This window comes from Periplaneta americana, chromosome 2, assembly GCF_040183065.1.
Source record: "Periplaneta americana isolate PAMFEO1 chromosome 2, P.americana_PAMFEO1_priV1, whole genome shotgun sequence".
NCBI classification, from domain to species: Eukaryota; Metazoa; Arthropoda; class Insecta; order Blattodea; family Blattidae; genus Periplaneta; species Periplaneta americana.
Genome location: NC_091118.1, coordinates 19,273,512 through 19,293,160, shown reverse-complemented (window position 1 = coordinate 19,293,160; position 19,649 = coordinate 19,273,512). Strand labels below are relative to the sequence as shown.

Sequence of the window (19,649 nt, the reverse complement as noted above, 5' to 3'; positions counted from 1 at the left end):
AGCCAAACTGACTGGCATGACTCAACATCTCTGGACATACAGGTTGTTTAAAAAATACGGGGCATAATTTCAGGTATGTATTTCCCACATGGAAACAATCAAAATAGTTCATTACAACATGTGTCCGGAAATGCTTCATTTCCGAGTTATGGCCTTCACAACATTGAAATTCACAGGAACGTTTTTCTTTCCGCAGGTCGTTGTCATTACAGATGTTCAAAATGTCCACCTCCTGCTTGAATACAGACCTCACATCGATGTCTCATTGACCTGCAAACACGATCCCAAACTCCAGGAGTATTGCGTATGTCCTCAGAACATGCCACAATTCGATTCCGAAGGGATTCCAAATCAGGCACCGGAGACGAATAAACCAATGATTTTAAATGGCCCACAAGAGTAGAAATCGAGAGGGTTCAGATCAGGTGAGCGTGGAGGCCAAGCAATTGGGCCACCTCTACCTATCCATCGATCAGGAAACCTTCGATTCAAGTACCTACACAACACTGAATGTAACCTTCGCCTCGGAATGATCTGTCAGAGTGCCCTCTTAATGTCTCCTTTGACGGCAACGACCTGCGGAAAGAAAAACGTTCCGGTGAATTTCAATGTTGTGAAGGCCATAACTCGGAAATAAAGCATTTCCGGACACATGTTGTAATGAACTATTTTGATTGTCTACATGTGGGAAATACATACCTGAAATTATGCCCCGTATTTTTTAAACACTCTGTATATTTCATTCTGAGAAGTCTCACAATGGAGAGTCACATACAGCTTACGAATATTTTTTCTTCTTTTTGTCAGATATGACTATACGTTTAAAATCATGAAACAATCCTGGAGGCTACATTTTATGTCAATATCACCTCCACCTACCAAGTGGTTTTAAAATTACTATATTCTGTCCATTCCTTTACGAATTTTGAATACGCTTATTTGTTTTAACCTTACAGCAACACAATCTGGGTAACCTGCAGTGTCGTGACAAGAACTCCGACAGTGAGTCAACTTGTCACTAATATAACTCATCACACCCTGCCCAACCTTGCCACTTGTACCTGGCAGCTGGGGACTCTGATAAGTGCAAACCACTGGAAGTAAAGGTATCAGTAACACCACTTTATGCACTAACTTTGTAAACTAAGTAAAACTTAAAAGTAATAATACAGGGTGGACCATTAGTAATGCCAGTAATTTCAAGGGGTTATTCTTTGAGATATTTCAAACAAAAAAGTCTAATACAATTTTGCTCGTTTTTGCTTCCTTTTCTAGAAAAAAATTGTTTTATGTGAAACATTTCATAGCGCATTTTGTGAAAGCCATTGACTTAATTCCCAATATGCTCAGTCAATTTAAGAGAGCAGTGTATTATTTTTTTCCATGTTGAATCTTTCGTACACTACTTTTAACACTTGAATATAAATAATTGATTAAATGGCGATCTTACTCGTGTTAATTATGTAAGCTATTAATCCAGAAACGATTAGGGAAAACACGGAAATTCTAATTGAAGCAAGTAAAGCGATAGGGTTGGAAGTAAATCCCGAAAAGACTAAGTATATGATTATGTCTCGTAACCAGAATATTGTATGAAATGGAGCTATAAAAATTGGAGATTTATCCTTCGAAGAGGTGGAAAAATTCAAATATCTTGGAGCAACAGTAACAAATATAAATGACACTCGGGAGGAAATTAAATGCAGAATAAATATGGGAAATGCCTGTTATTATTCGGTTGAGAAGCTTTTGTCATCCAGTCTGCTGTCAAAAAATCTGAAAGTTAGGATTTATAAAACAGTTATATTACCGGTTGTTCTATATGGTTGTGAAACTTGGACTCTCACTTTGAGAGAGGAACAGAGATTAAGGGTGTTTGAGAATAAGGTTCTTAGGAAAATATTTGGGGCTAAGAGGGATGAAGTTACAGGAGAATGGAGAAAGTTACACAATGCAGAGCTGCACGCATTATATTCTTCACCTGACATAATTAGGAACATTAAATCCAGACGTTTGAGATGGGCAGGGCATGTAGCACATATGGGTGAATCCAGAAATGCATATAGAGTGTTAGTTGGGAGGCCGGCGGGAAAAAGACCTTTGGGGAGGCCGAGACGTAGATGGGAAGATAATATTAAAATGGATTTGAGGGAGGTGGGATATGATGATAGAGTCTGGATTAATCTTGCACAGGATAGGGATCAATTGCGGGCTTATGTGAGGGCGGCAATGAACCTCCGGGTTCCTTAAAAGCCAGTAAGTAAGTAAGTAAGTAAGATCGCTATTTAATCAATTATTTATTTTTTTCCTTCCTCTTCTTTCGCTCTCTCTTGGCATGTTCAGACTAGTGGGGTTCTACTGTACATAATTACCCTTGCCTCATCTGACTCTAATGTTGTCACATTCCTTGGCCCCATATCAGCTATATCCTAGCAGGATTCTTTCTACTGTACATAATAGAGGACTGTTTTTGCAGAACTTGCTAATTGCAAAATTGAGATTTTGATGGATTCGTTAACATAAGGCAGGCCTCTACATGATGTTCAAGGCGTCTTAGTAAAATTGGGTTATTTCTCTTCATTGTACTGTGTCGTAAGTGTGATCGTTTTTTTAAAACTTGCTTTCTGCTATAAGTGAAAGATACAGCAAAACTTGCTTACTATAGTGTTTTGTCTCTCCTGTAAAATTTAGTTTTTTTCAGTTAGCAAGTTTTGCAAAAACGGTCCTCAATTACTCTTGCCTCATCTGACGCTAATGTTGCCACATTCCTTGGCCTCATATCAACCTCATCTAACCTAAAGTTTAAGACGAAATATTTCTTGAAATGCAAGCTGGCAGATGGTAAACAGTGCAACACAATCCCCACAATCAGATGCTATCATCAATATGTGCCAAATATGGTAAACCCACGGTGCTGTTAATGTAAATAATTGCGTTCTGCAGAAACGTACACTAAAGAAGGTGCAATTTTCTTTTTTCTTCATTGGCTTCTAAGAAATATAGTCATGATAAGCACGAAGTTTTAATTTCCTGTCACAAATACTTTCGATATAAAAATCTTTTCATACTTACCTGTATTTTTTTTTTCTGCAATTCCATCAGGTTGTCTTTCAACATTTGTCTTACCTCTTGGCAGTGGCTCAGGTGTAATCTACTTCTGAGGTTGGGGCACTTGGAAGTCGGAGTTACAGTAACTCGATGATATGATAGGATGCTGATGATTATGTGGCACCAGGAGAGGTCTTAAATCTAAACTTAACCTAAATTCCAGACCATGGACGAACACAGATTAATTCTCTTTAATCCCTGGCCACCTGCATATTTTTTTTTTTATTTTATTTTATTGCTGTATCAACATCTAGGTTATTTAGCGTCTGAATGATATGAAGGTGATAATGCCGGTGAAATGAGTCCGAGGTCCAACATCGAAAGTTACCCAGCATTTGCTCGTATTGGGCTGAGGGAAAACCCCGGAAAAAACCTCAACCAGATAACTTGCCCCGACCGGGATTCGATCCCGGGCCATCTGATACCTGCATATTATAATGCACTGTTGTAGCCCTTCCACCCCATATTTGTTGTTAATCACGAACATAACATGAGAGGTCCAGGACGAATTACTAGGGAAATGGTCAGTTTCTCTAGGATTGTGTCCTCGATCTCTCGCATGTTATGTTGGTAATTAGCAACAAGTATGGGGGGGGGGGGGGCTACAATATTGCATTAGAATATACAGACAGGCCAAAATATAAATCAATTTTATGTCGACAGTGTTTCTGACAGGAAACTAAAATTTCGTGTTTATCATTATATCTATTCATTTTAAACAAGCCAATGAAATATAAAAAAGTGCCTTCTTTGGTGTAGCTTTTCTGGAGAATTACCACAATTCTGTGAGTGAGTGATGATACAAGGCAGGAATGTAGAGACAATGGACCACAGAAATTAAGGGATGAGTGGGGGGGGAGGAAATGGTAGGCCCTATAATTTCCCAAAAATGCAAACAAAAAGTAGAGTTTTAAACACATCTATCACTCATCATAGTTCACGACACACCCTCTGTATTTACCAAGACAGTATTAATTACTTCCAGGTACCATAAAAATAGCACTTCCTCAGTATTGGCATCAGTCAACAATCCCCACAGTATAACTGACTGCAAGAAAGATATAGGCCTAAGTGTGGAACAAACTTTACAATTGGCTCCCATCCTATCTCTAGGTAAATGCCAGAAATGGCAGCGAATGCATAACACGAGAAAAGTGCAAATGTGTCAGTTTTCACAGATAATTTTCTACTGTTCGCCTATGTTTACAAAATATTTCATTCAGTGAATTAATAGGCAATCTAGGCAATTGTTAACTTTAGTGGTCCCTATAATTATGCACTTATTTTGTCGCTTTCACTCTAAATAATACAGAAAATTCTGTTGTCTGTTGGGTAATTAGCAAGAGACCGCCGGTCTTCTACAAGGACATCTAAGTGACGTGAGGCCGAGAATCTTAAATCATTGAAATCTTTTCACATATTCCTCGGCCTCATGTCACTAGATACAAAATATATAAATTATGGTTTATTTAACGACGCTCGCAACTGCAGAGGTTATATCAGCGTCGCCAATGTGCCGGGATTTTATCCCGCAGGAGTTCTTTTACATGCCAGTAAATCTACTGACATGGGCCTGTCGCATTTAAACACACTTAAATACCATCGACCTGGGCCGGGATCGAACCCGCAACTTCGAGCATAGAAGACCAGTGCTATACCAACTACGCTACCGAGGCCGACTGTCACTAGATTTCCCCCCAAATTAACCCATTAACCTTGTCACATATCTTGTAAAAATACCGGCGGTCCCTTGCTAATAACTGTTTGTTGTTCTTTGATCCAGGGGCACAAATCCCAAGAACTGACCTTCATTACACTCAAATTCCTCTGGATAAAAAACTTTGAGGTTAAGGCAGACACTGCAGTTTCTCCCAATGGTAAGCTGATGGGACTGGCAAAGTTTATACCAGTGAAACATACCTGCCAGTGGGTTAGAACTTAAGTTTTCCCAGTTTTCCTTTTTGATGAGAGGTGCAGAGCGGGTGCAGAGCGTTTTAGGAAGTTAGAAACATGCCACACATCAAGAATGCACCAAGCAGTCACACAGCCATTCATATTCTAAAAATAAAAGGGTGCCAAAGACAAACATTAGCGCAATTCTAATATCACGAATACGAGAGAACATTAATAGAAAACAAATACCTTTCCTTTTCTATACAACTCGCTGCATTCAACTGATACAACGAACCGCCATTTGCACTTTAATATGTAACTTAAATTCAGCGATCCTGTTGCAGTGAGTGTTAATCGTGTAGAGTATTAACGGAATTTTGCAGTCCGATCATCTCAAATATTGGGCGGGAAAGGAACTAGCCACCCTACCCCATTATCTCCCGACTTGGTTATCTCATGGCAGATGCCTTTACTGGTATCACTTACGAGGTTGCAAGAGGTTTGTTGGTTAAAAAAAAAAAAAAAAAACATGAATATTTCTTGCAACTCAAGCTATCAGGTATAACTCCCTGTGAAGTTGATATGAATAATTTCGAGGGAAAAATTGTTCCGGGGCCGGGTATCGAACCCGGAAACTTTGGTTAAACGTACCAACGCTCTACCACTGAGCTACCCGGGAACTCTACCCGACACCGATCCAATTTTTCCCTCTTATGTCCACAGACCTCAAAGTGGGCTGACAACTTTCAAGCAACCAACATTGAGTGCACACTAACTCTGTGTAACTTAAATTGTGGTTTTCTGTTAACGAACAGTGACGTATATTGGATCGGTGTCGGGTATAGTTCCCGGGTAGCTCAGTGGTAGAGCGTTGGTACGTTTAACCAAAGTTCCCGGCCCCGGAACAATTTTTCCCTCGAAATTATTCATAAATATTTCTTTACTATAGCGTTACCACGTTAAGGTACAAATACTTATATGTATATTTTCTTGTGTTCTAAGCGATTCATAGATATTGTAAAGAAAAAAATGAGAGCCGACGCAAATTTCACATCCAAAATAAGAGTCGGAAATTGCTGTGAAAGTAGGGGGCGGAGGCCGGTGGACACTTGGACAGATGTAGGCTGACGGAACAACTCCGTCGAGGTGAAAAGGACAGGCGACAGTGAGAGGCAGCACATACAGTACATCTCATTTTCGTCCGGTTTTTACTGATGACAGAAAAGAGCGAGTTTTCGTAAGCTCGAATCAGTGACAGCACATACTTACAATTGTCTAAGAATGTGGCCTTTCTTCCAAGGCATACCAAAAGCCTAAACTAATCTAACCTCACTGATTCGGCCTTACGAAAATTCGCCTTTTTATTTCTGTGAATCAGTAAGGAAACGCACAGAAATGAGATCCATGTGCTTCCCCTTCCTGCCACCTACCCCTTCCACCTCGCTCGAACGATCCCACCTGTCCGCACATCTCTGCCAGCCAGCACTCTCACAGCAGCTTTCGACCCTCATTTTCGGTGTGAAAATGACGTCATCACTTAAGTTTCTGCTATACGATACGTACGACTTGATTACGACCCAAGGATGTAAATAGATTTGTACCTTAAAATGGTAACGCTATAGTAAAGAACTAGTGGTCTGAAGCAACAACAGCTGCTTGCATATTGTATGACTCTTTATGTGTCTTAGTGAAACATACAGCAGAGTCCGTATAGGCCAGTTTCTATCTGATGCTTTTCCAATTCACTGCGGGCTAAAGCAGGGAGATGCACTATCACCTTTACTTTTTAACTTCGCTCTAGAATATGTCATTAGGAAAGTTCAGGATAACAGAGAGGGTTTGGAATTGAACGGGTTACATCAGCTTCTTGTCTATGCGGATGACGTGAATATGTTAGGAGAAAATCCACAAATGATTAGGGAAATCACGGGAATTCTACTTGAAGCAAGTAAGGGGATAGGGTTGGAAGTAAATCCCGAAAAGACTAAGTATATGATTATGTCTCGTGATCAGAATATTGTACGAAATGGAACTATAAAAGTTGGAGATTTATACTTCGAAGAGGTGGAAAAATTCAAATATCTTGGAGCAATAGTAACAAATATAAATGACACTCGGGAGGAAATTAAACGCAGAATAAATATAGGAAATGCCTGTTATTATTCGGTTGAGAAGCTTTTGTCATCTAGTCTGCTGTCAAAAAATCTGAAAGTTAGAATTTATAAAACAGTTATATTACCGGTTGTTCTGTATGGCTGTGAAACTAGGACTCTCACTTTGAGAGAGGAACAGAGATTGAGGGTTTTTGAGAATAAGGTGCTTAGGAAAATATTTGGGGCTAAAAGGGATGAAGTTACGGGAGAATGGAGAAAGTTACACAACGCAGAGCTGCACGCATTATATCTTTCACCTGACATAATTAGGAACATTAAATCCAAACGTTTGAGATGGGCAGGGCATGTAGCACGTATGGGCGAATCCAGAAATGCATATAGAGTGTTAGTTGGGAGGCCAGAGGGGAAAAGACCTTTGGGGAGGCCGAGACTTAGATAGGAGGATAATATTAAAATGGATTTGAGGGAGGTGAGATATGATGGTAGAAACTGCATTAATCTTGCTCAAGATAGGGACCGATGGCGGGCTTATGTGAGGGTGGCAATGAACCTCTGGGTTCCTTAAAAGCCAGTAAGTAAGTAAGTAAGTAAGTAGTAATGAATGAATGGGGAAGATGGAAGGAAATGCACTGATGTACCCCATCACTTCTTACAAATATAACGCTCGAAAGATCCAGAATGCAATAATCAACCCCCAAGTTTTCTTGCAAGGATGCCCTACTGCATATATCTTGTAAGGGTCGATTTGATGGGTTCTCGAGAATTCCAATCACACAGTAAGCCAATTGCCTTGTTCTCAGGACAACTCATTCTCTGTTGGGTTTCCCGTGGTTTCTCTCAGCCATTGATACAAATGTTGGGATGGGACCTAAAATAAATCTCTACTGTCTCAAATTTTTCTTCCTACTTTTCTTAGTTTTTTTTAAAATATAAATTATTGAATAATATCGAGGAAAAAATTGTTCCAGGGCCGGGTATCGATCGCGGGACACTTTGCTTAGCACACGAATGCTCTACCGATTGAGCTATCCCAGGAACTTGTACACGACACCATCACAATTCTTCGATAACCGGCCCCGAAACAATTTTTCCCTTGAAATTAGTCAAGCCTGCTTCACAGGGAGTTTTTTTAAAAATATAAATTATTGAATAATATCGAGGAAAAAATTGTTCCAGGGCCGGGTATCGATCGCGGGACACTTTGCTTAGCACACGAATGCTCTACCGATTGAGCTATCCCAGGAACTTGTACACGACACCATCACAATTCTTCGATAACCGGCCCCGAAACAATTTTTCCCTTGAAATTAGTCAAGCCTGCTTCACAGGGAGCTTCTACCTGAAAGCCAGATTTGTATAATAAATTTCGGAATATGTATTATATGTCTTTCTCGTGTTAAATTCTATCGTACCTGGTTAACATGTTTCGGCCTGTTATTGGCCTTCTTCAGAACTAGTTCTTGCTGGTCTTGGCGCCTTTTGTTTTGTTTCCTGTGGGGGTGTGATTGTGTAGTGTAATGTGGAGTCAAAGAGTGTGTGTGTTCTGAAATTGAGTTGTGTGTTGAGAATTTCATTTGGATGTGTTTTTGTGTGTCTGTATATTTCGTATTGTTCTAGTGTGTTTCGTTTCTGGCTTTTTGGTTGGATGTGTAGAATTTCCATGTCTGTGTTCATGTCTCTGTATATGTGGTTAGCATTTGTGATGTGTTCTGCATATGTGGAAGTGTTTTGTAATTTTGTTATGGCTGTTGTTTGACTCCACATTACACTACACAAACACACCCCACAGGAAACAAAACAAAAGGCGCCAAGACCAGCAAGAACCAGTTCTGAAGAAGGCCAATAACAGGCCGAAACATGTTAAAAGGTACGATAGAATTTAACACGAGAAAGACATAGGCCTATAATACATATTCCGAAGTGATATAGTGTGAAAAGTTGTGTAATCAAGATGTATAATAAATTATTAACTTCCACATTCTTCGTTAAAATTTCCTTCTTTGGGAATTGCCTTCGTAAGTGATCCTGGTGTTTTTCATGGAGTCTTATCGCTATAGGCTCTTGCATATGCTCACAGTTTATGATTTAATGTATTGTAAATTGCTGACACCACTGTTACACATTTAGAATGCGGACTGCTGTGCATATGCTAACATAATATAACCAAAAGAAACTTATAAAATTGTTTATGCTCGACCATGCCGAAATGTAGTAATTATACACCTGGTAGCAGTCCTTTAATGCATGTCATTAAAGTACACCTATTCATTAAAGTTCAGGTTTTCGATTATTCTCGGATATGCAATCGAAAGACGAGGGAAACGTCACGCAGGCTGGAAATCCAATACTGTCGCAGAAGGTTATGTTCTGTTACTATAATAATTAGCCCTAATTGTAAATAATATTCAAATAAATTCAATTTGTCATCTCGTTTTTCAATTTTAAATCAATTTCCAGGTTATATCAAAATTAGTTCATGTTATTCTCTAGATTACATCAAGGTCAATGACATTATAGTTCGTCGGAAAAAATCAATACTTTCGCGTCTGCGCACATCTCACAATTTACGAGCTATACACAAGGTCACTTCCGATCTTCAGTTAGATACGAATAAAATGAATACTTCTGAATAATTTAAAGTTAGAAATATGGTCGAGCATAAAAAGTCGTATGAAACTTGCCTATAATGGTAATTAAGATGCTCGTATGAAAATTATGAAACTCGCTTGCGCTCGTTTCATAAACAAACATACTCGCGTCTTAATTACTATCATTATAGGCTCGTTGCATAATGTACTATCCTCTTAAAATAAAGCGTAAATTCTTAACGGGGAAAATAAATAAACTTCTAGGTTAAAAGGCTAATGGCTTCACCAACTGGATATCTGGTTCTAATATATGCACTGATTGGTAAGTTAATGTGCAGACAAGAGGTAATTACTCTGCCATTACAAATGTTAAAATGTTATGTTTTATTTAACGACGCTTGCAACTGCAGAGGTTATATCAGCGTCGCCGGATGTGCCGGATTTTGTCCCGCAGGAGTTCTTTTACATGCCAGTAAATCTACTGACATGAGCCTGTCACATTTAAGCACACTTAAATGCCATCGACCTGGCCCGGGATCGAACCCGCCACCTCAGGCATAGAAGGCCAGCGCTATACCAACTCGCCAACCAGGTCGACCTCTGCCATTACAATTCACTTAGGTTCCACCTCCAATTTGTTTGTTTGTATGCAGAGAGTTACAAATCTATTCATTACACAATACGCAGACTTAACGACGACTTTAAATCACTATCTGCATGAACCAGAAAGTTCGGAATGATTCTCAATGCAGGAAAATCTCGATCAATCCTAATGGGACATTAACGTCTGTCATGATAAATTGCCTCCATTCTGTTAGGTAAATTGCATGATACTGTGACTGCGTCCTGTGTTAAAAATCCTTGATAATAATCTGTGGCACTACAGCCCTTTAAGAGTCTAGAGTCCACATCTGTGGAGTAACGGTCAGTGCGTCTGGCCGCGAAACCGGGTGGCCCGGGTTCGAATCCCGGTCGGGGCAAGTTACCTGGTTGAGGTTTTTTCCGGGGTTTTGCCTCAACCCAATATGAGCAAATGCTGGGTAACTTTCGGTGCTGGACCCCGGACTCATTTCACCGGCATTATCACCTTCATTTCATTGAGACGCTAAATAACCTCGATGTTGATACAGTGTCGTAAAATAACCCAATAAAAAAAAAAAGAGTCTAGACTTACCAGCCAGCTACTGGCCTGACGGCCACATGCCAAAACAAAGACGGACGATCATCTAACTGGAATGGAGGTATCATGTGGTTAGTACGATGATCCCCCTAGCCATTATAGCTGGCTTTTGTAACCAGTTTTTGATATCTAGAGAAGTTCCCCAAGTTCGTTATGATGCTGGGTAGGCACTGGTCCCATACACTGGCCGGAATTTCTTCCTTCATGAGGACTCGAACCAGCGCGCATTCTGTAATGTACGAGTCCAAGGCAGGATGCCTTAGACCATGATGCTATGACACGAAACAAAAATCCTTGATACACACTTAAATTAGAACACCTAAGTAACTCTTGATATAGTCCATCGCTGTAGAGTAACGGTTAGTCTTCCTCACCATGAAACAAGTGTGCCCAGGTTCAAATTTTGGTTGGGACTTTTTTTTTAGTTGGTTATTTAACGATGTTCTATCAACTACGAGGTTATTTAGCGTCGATGAGATTGATGATAGCGAGATGGTATTTGGCGAGATGAGACAGAGGATTCGTCATAGATTACCTAGTATTCACCTTACAGTTGGGGAAAACCTTGGAAGAACCCAATCAGGTAATCAGCCCAAGCGGGGATCGAACCCGCGCCTGAGCGCAACTTCAGACCAGCAGGCAAGCGCCGTAAGGTTGGGACAAGTTACCTGGTTGGGGTTTTTCTGAGGTTTCCTTCTATCACTCAAAGCAGAATTGCTGGGTAACTTTCGGTGTTGGAACTCGAATTCATTTTGCCTTCATTAGTATCATTTCATTAATCATCTTAATAATTACAGGTTGATCGGGAGGACATGGCGAAGTGGTTCCAGGATCCTCCTACAAATGGTGTCTGCCAGGAGCTGCACAGCCACAGGGGCTTCAATAAGCCGACTGTGGTTAGATTGGAGTAGTGCAGTTCCCTTGGATAGACAGCGCCTTGGTGAGTCGTGAAATGAACGGTGGCTTGGCGTCTGGTTGAGGATGCAGCAGGTTCAGGCACATGAACTGCGAACAGATGCCATCTATCTGAGCCAGGCAGAAGAATGGTCTCCAGTCAGAACTGGATGCTGTGGTTGAATTGATACGATGGCACCATGCAGTGAATCATGTAACAATGTTAAAAATTCCTGATTTTAAAGGGTCCTTGCTAGAAAAATTAATCAATTCCATATTTATAAAGCTAGATTCACCAAATTTTGGTCATTAGAATGTCTGATTAATAATAGCAAATGTACAAAATTTCATCTGCTTATGATAAGTGGTTTGCATTTTATTAATAAAAGGTAAAAAGGTAAAGGTATTCCCGTAACATGCTATGAAGGCACTTGGGGGGGACATGGAGGTAGAGCCCCATGCTTTCCATAACCTCGGCACTAGAATGAGGTGGTGTGGTTGGCACCACTCTCTGACCCCTTTTACCCCTGGGAAAGATCCCGGTACTCATGCATTTTATTAATAGTTTAATAAAATATTGTGTCAGTTTATAGAAAAAGTCTGTTGTGCCACAGTTTACATTATTTTAACTGGTATTTACTTACTGCATATATTTTCTTATATACATGGGAACAAAACTTACTATGGGATTTTGCTGTAAAATGAATCAGTAAATAACTAGATATTTTTATTTAAAAAGTAATAATAAAATAAAAAAACAACAATTAAAATTTTGTATGTATGTATGTATTAACACTATAATTGTGTATACACACGGTGGCAGTGACATATAATATAGGCTACAATAATATCATTACAATAATCATGTTAATAAAATTTAGAATAATTACAGCAATAAAAAAATAAAATAAACATAAATTTACTTCTAACTATAAATAAATAGATGCAATAAACCTAGGACTATAAATAAAAACTATGCTTTAATAACGCCTACAATAAGCAAAAGTAACTTTCTAGTTATTTACTGGTTCATTTCACAGCATGGCAGCACCCCATAGTAATTTTTGTTCCCATGTATTATATAAGGAACCATACAAGTGAATATCATTTTAAAATAATGTGCATTGTAGTGCAAGGGACTTTTCATATGAAGACATACAATATTTTATTAAATTAGTAATAGAATGCAAGCCACTTATATAGGAATGTAATTTTGTGCATGTGTTACTATTGACCAAATGTACCAGTGATAAAAGTTTGGTGAATGTAACTTTGAAAATGTGGAAGTTAGTAATTCTAGTGTAGTTTTCCCTTAAATCCTCTTGTAAATTTTTTTCTTAGAATCAACATTATACATCCGAGTGTGTTGATTTACAGTCATAGATATTATTTTTGGCAGATTTTTTTTAAACATTTGTTTAAATGCACATATTTCAAATGTCGTATATGAAAATATAGCATGAAAAGCACTAAAAAGCCACCAGCGTGGCTCATTCGGTTAAGGCGCTTGCCTGCTGGTCTGAAGTTGCGCTCGGTCGTGGGTTCAATCCTCGCTTGGGCTGATTAGCTTGTTGGGTTTGTTCCAAGGTTTTCTCCAACCGTGAATGCAAGGTAATCTATGGCAAATCCTCGGCCTCATCTTGCTAAATACCATCTCGCTATCACCAATCTCATCGACGCTAAATAACCTAGTAGTTGATATAGCGTCGTTAAGTAACTGAAAAAAAAAACACTAAAATTTCCATAACAGCTCATTTCCTCATGATCTAAATATTTTGCAACACCAAGTCACTGTCTTTTCTGAGCAAGTCTTGGCTTAGTTGATAGCCTACTTTGTTCCAATTGAATTTATACCAGTGGCGTCATTTAAGTGGGCCAGAAACTACTTCCTGAGTTTAGGGTAAAAAAAATAATAATTGAGTACTGGTACCACTAAGAAAAAAAATGCGAAAACTACACTTTTAATAATATAAAAATAGCCCACTTTTATAAACGCTTAAGAAGTAAAAGACGAGCTAGTTAATGGCTTTACTTAAATGAAACAAAGCCACTACCTTTTGCTGCATTAGTGGTTGTTACCTATTGTAAATAGTTCATTAATATTAATTAATCAAGTGATCACAGTATTGGATTATCTTCATTTATTTTCTAATATGCCAGTAAACATGTGTGATGTTATTAACACATTTATCTGAAATGTCGATATCTTTGCAGTTCAGTATGTACTACTGTTTATATTTGAATCTTCTTCTCTAAACTGAACACATTTTTGTGATGTATAAATTCCAGTTCTGAAGAGATGCGCTGCCAAACAGCCATGCCCAGTTACTACTTTGAAGATAGCCACTGCTGTTCTTCTTGGAGAATTAGAAACCAATTTTTTTAACTCCTAAGAGCTCATGTGGGATGTGCACACACCTCGCCTCTATTTAGGACACTATAGACCTACGCCACAAATTGTTTCGTTCAAAATGCTGTGACCTTCAGTACCTTTCTGTTTAGACAGAAATAGCCAGTTTTGTCTCATTAGGTTTTAATTCAATAAGCAGTGTGTCGGCTTGTGAGAGAAATGCTTCCAAAGTTCAGAAGGGCATAACAGTAACACAGAATACATTAACATTACTTACTTTCGATACCCCTTATTTTCATGTGTAATTAATTATCTGGTCGGTGTGTAAGTGTATTCTAAATATATATGAGGACAATGAAGATGATTTAATGGAACAGTGTCTGCTAGGTTGTCAGATTATTGGAATTCATAAAATTGTTAATTTTTGCCAAATAAACATAGCCTATTATATTTAGAATTTGAAAATTACTTCGAAGGTGGTCATTTTTAACAAATACCACATAAAACAAGTACAAAACAATGATAATAATTGGGGGTGGCATAACATCCTACACGACTGTTAATGTTAGGAAGAAGTGCAGGACTTCCTAAGGGTTAAATTTAGCATTAAGATTTATTTTCACTAATTTACCTCTGATTGAGGTTCTGGCTGATATGTGTATCTACAGGGTGGGCAAAATAAAACTGGCCCGGACAAATAATCATGTTATGATGCGGACACATGACATTGCACACCAAACACCAATCTTGAGATTATGCAACAGCTCTTCCAAGTACTCATGGGGATTTACTGATGCATAATGGCGCATGTTCTGTAAGTTAACATACCCTGAAAGGCTGAACCTTTGCTGGAGGTTTTGCCAAAACACGTCCAGTCTGAAACTCTTGCACAAACAGTTCCGCACACCTTTTCCATGAATTGTGCTTCGCATAACACTCGACAATGAACACGCGTTGTTTTATCATGCGCACTATTTTGTGTTGCAGTCAACTGGCCACTGAACACGTCTGCTTCTCTCACTCACTCAAATGTAATGACACAGCGAAGCTCGGGACAGCGTGCTGGGACATGTGACAGCAACCCATTGTTGCATTGAAATCACGGCTTTCTGCATTATCAGGGTCATTTCCGCGTCAGTCTTATACATATAAATTCATATGTTGCATATATATTTTGCACGGGCCAGTTTTATTTCGTCCACCCCGTATTATCAGGCAGTACATCTCACTTGACGATATGTGTCAGAGAAAGAACAGTTGTTTGTATGCAACTGAAGTCTGACTAGTGTAATATGTTACTAGTCAGTGATGTCTGCAGAATGCAGTGAAAGTGAAAAGGAACTGGCCACCCTAGCCCATTATCTCCTGACTTAGTTGCCTCATAAGTGGTGCTTTGTTGGTATCTCTTGCGAGGTTCAGACCTGTCTTGGGACAGTTGACTAAACAACAACAACAACAACGTGTTTATTATTAGATATTTTCAGTTTATAATTTTTCTTTATGAATAATTTTGTTGAATAATACCGGTACTTAATCTCAGAATGAAATCTTTATTGGATTGTGGTTCCTTAGTTTGCCAAAATGTCTGTATTTTTATTTGCTTCCAATCCATAGTGAGAAGGTATCCATTGTAAAGCAGTTATTTTCTCTGTTTTTTATAAAAACTTAATTTTGGTACAATATACTGTAGATTTCTCTCACCCTCTTTTGTTCCGATGTTAATGAAGCATTAGTCTCAATTGCAGATTTTGAATCACAAAATATTGCTGCTTCCGTAAATTAATTTATTCTCTAAAGTTAATTGTTGTACACCAGCACTAACAGCGTAGTGTGTAGAGTGTTCTCCTAGTGTTGTTGAAGAGATCCATTCATGTAAATGTGTAACCACTTCGATTTTGGATGTAATATGTCAAAAGTTTCTAATGTTAGTAATATCATTATTTCTGTATTTATGTTCTTTTATTATATTTTTCACAACTTGAATATTATATTACACATCAGTGTATTCAAGTGAGGATCGTGGTGTTAACTCTTTTTCTAGAATTCAAGTAATATTTTTGTAAAACGTTTTACTTCTTGAATAAACCCAGATTGTGAATTATTAATTTTTTTTGTGTTGCTGGTAGCTTCTCCAGTAATCATCATGTGACGAACATATTAATTCTTCATTGTTCTATATAGACTTTTATAACCACTGATTACAATTTCTTTACCTACTGTATTAACATTAGGAAATTGCCTGGCTGACTAGTTTCGAATGTTATCCTTCATTGGTCAAAGTAGGCTTTGGATAGTGAAGGATATCACTTCGAAACTAGTCAGCCAGGCAATTTCCTAAATGTTAACACAGTAAAGAAATTATAAAGTTTATCAGTGACATATTAATTTCTTAAAAAGTAAAGGCGCAGTCTTTTAATTGCTAATAAAATAGGATCACTCTTATTGGTGTTCATTTTACGGCACCAAGTGAAAGTACAATTTTTTTCTTAATTTAAATTGAAATTTTGATTTCTGTACGATTTCTGTTCATTTGTTCGCACCTGCGCCATATTAACAGCAAGTGCATATAAATTATGTATCGTATAAATAGGATATGAAGCTAAAACTGGTGAAACCTGGTGATGTATTATAAAATGAAGTGAACTTCATCATAAAACAAAACAAGAAAGATAGTCCAAGATATCAATGCGATAGGCTTACCTGACAAAATTATAATAAAAAATCTTAAGAAATAGGAAAAAATAATCAATAATAATTTAAAAAAATATGCTGAGTGCATCATATATGGGTTTAATTTTTTTTATGGTTAAATTTAGCCTAGTGATCAAGTTTATAATTTACTTACTTACAAATGGCTTTTAAGGAACCTGAAGGTTCATTGCTGCCCTCACATAAGCCCGCCATTGGTCCCTATCCTGAGCAAGATTAATCCAGTCCCTACCATCATATCCCACCTCCCTCAAATCCATTTTAATATTATCCTCCCATCTACGTCTCGGCCTCCCCAAAGGTCTTTTTCCCTCTGGCCTCCCAACTAACACTCTATATGCATTTCTGGATTTGCCCATACGTGCTACATGCCCTGCCCATCTCAAACGTCTGGATTTAATGTTCCTAATTATGTCAGGTGGAGAATACGATCAAGTTTGTAATATGGGAAATATTTCAGGTCAGAGGAAAAAGGGATGGGGGATTCGCCACAAGACATACTCTATACGTTCTTCAAAAAAAATATTTTGTTCCACATGTATTAACTGAAATGACTCATCTGGTTGGGGCTTCAACCCCCATGCACAAAATTGGGAATTCTGAACCCAAATATTTTTATTTAAACCAACGATATGTTGAAAACCAGGCGTCACAGAGAGACTTTCTAGACACCCTTGAATTTCTTACGACGTACTGGGGGCAAAGTAATTCATAAAAATCCAGTCCCAGACAAAAGTTGATTTTCATCCGAAAAGAGGCAAGAGTTTAGACTTCTTCTCCCCCAACATTTGTATAGCAATACCTCCCATTAGAAGAGTGTAACATGGGTGCAGACAATAACATGGCATGGGTCCTTGATCTCTATCCATGACACCAAGGGTTCTCCTTAACTCACAATGGTTTAGTCTGTAAGATCACTGAAATTTCTAAAATTCACTCAAAATCTACAGTCAGGAGACAATGAAATGATGCCTCTACTTTATGAAACTCACAGTCACGTCTGTGGTTCAAGTACCAGCTTGCTAGCATTTCCATTATAGACAAGGAAGAGTGCAACATCCGCAACCTGAAAACCCCGATGTTTAGGAGGAAGGAGTAACTGAAATCGATACAAATTCGGAGAAGCGATTACAGAGCAGAAAATGGAATTGGGTAGGAAACCGTGAACGTATCTTCACAAGGATATCCGCTATTTTTCCTCCAAAGTGTTCACGTCGAACTTCCAACTGGAAAACAGCACGATTACTCCCAAAAAATTTACATAGAATAAAGAATCTCCATGGATGCCTTACATGTTAATGATTTTCGTTAAATATGAAACTCTGACTACTCACTATTGTGCAATAAAGAAATCACGTACCATACCAGTACAAACAAGAAAAAATGCCGATATCTAAATAATACGTAGTTGCAGAGATTCCACCTCTACGAACTTCCTCCCTTATTCTACTGCCCTCATACCACATGAAATATTTTGCAGCCTAGGCAAAACAAAGAATTTTCGGAATAAAAGGCACACTTGTGTGAGAACAACAGGATGATCGAGGAGATATTGGGGGATCGTCCATGAAGCGAAACAACTTTGGGATTCCATATTCCTAGTACTAATATCAGTTCCATGGCATTTGAAACCGAATCATACATTACGCATAGTTTTAAGAGTTCTATATAAGCTGCAATCGACATTAAACTAGCCAAGTAGAATTCCATTATGAAGTTCACTTCAAGACTTTGCTTCCAATACCTTTTCGTTTATTGTGATATCCTGATACATCCACACTAAAATTTGTAATTACGGTAGTATAATTTGATTGAACTTTTGAATAAGACAGAGACTTGTATCAGGGCAGTAGGAGAGTGTAGGAGGTATTGGGGGATCGTCCATGAAGCGGACCATTTTGGGATTCTATATACCTAGTAATAAACATGGATTCCATGGCATTTCAAAGAGAATCATACATTATGTATAGTTTCAACATTTCTATATACCCTGCAATTAACAAGGTATCCAGAATTCCATTTCAACGCGTAGCTCCCAATACCTCCTACACTAAAATTCGTAATTATGTGCATTTCGCATGAAATTTTGAATTAGACGGACACTTGTATAAGGCAGAAGGAGAGTGTAGGAGGTATTGGGAGATCGTCCATGATTTTGGAATTCTATATGCCTAATAATAATATCGATTCCATGGTATTTCAAACGGATAAAATACGTATGGCTTCAAGAGTTCTATATACCTTGGAATTGACAAGGTATCTAGAATTCCACTGTACGGTTCACTTCAAGACGTAGCTCCCGATACCTCCTCGTTTATCCTAATACCCTGATACATGCACACTAAAATTTGTAAGTTTGTTCCGGTCGGAGAAACTTTTGAATCAGATAGAGACATGTATCAGAGTAGTAGGAGGTATTGGGAGACTGTCCGTGAAGTGGACCGATTTTCAGATTCTATATACCTAGTAATGACATCGATTCCATGGCATTTCAAACATACAATACGTATGGCTTCAAGAGTTCTACATACCCTGGAATTGACAAGGTATCTAGAATACCACTTCACGGTTCACTTCAAGACGTAGCTCCCAATACCTCCTCGTTTATCCTAATACCCTGATACATGCACACTAAAATTTGTAAATTTGTTCCAGTCGCAGAAACTTTTGAATCACATAGAGACATGTATCAGAGCAATAGGAGGGTGTAGGAGGTATTGGGAGACTGTCCGTGAAGTGGACCGATTTTGGGATTTTATATACCTAGTAATGACATCGATTCCATGGCATTTCAAACACATACAATACGTATG

The 19,649-nt window shown here is 38.4% G+C and overlaps 1 protein-coding gene and 1 long non-coding RNA gene across 2 annotated transcripts in view; one reads left to right on the top strand and one right to left on the bottom strand.

The window, feature by feature from the left end:
* LOC138715000 (zinc finger protein 493-like) overlaps positions 1–5,343 on the bottom strand; it is a 37,300-nt gene extending 31,957 nt beyond the window's left edge. The window contains exon 1 of the mRNA XM_069847372.1: positions 5,251–5,343. The gene's annotated coding sequence lies outside the window, so the exon portion shown is untranslated. The remainder of the gene's footprint in view (positions 1–5,250) is intronic.
* Positions 5,344–8,615: 3,272 nt separating this feature from the next.
* Positions 8,616–16,232, top strand: LOC138715006 (uncharacterized). Its single transcript, XR_011336149.1, has 3 exons — positions 8,616–8,982; positions 11,681–11,823; positions 14,067–16,232. It is a non-coding gene; the product is annotated as an uncharacterized lncRNA (long non-coding RNA).
* The last annotated feature ends 3,417 nt before the right edge of the window (positions 16,233–19,649 follow it).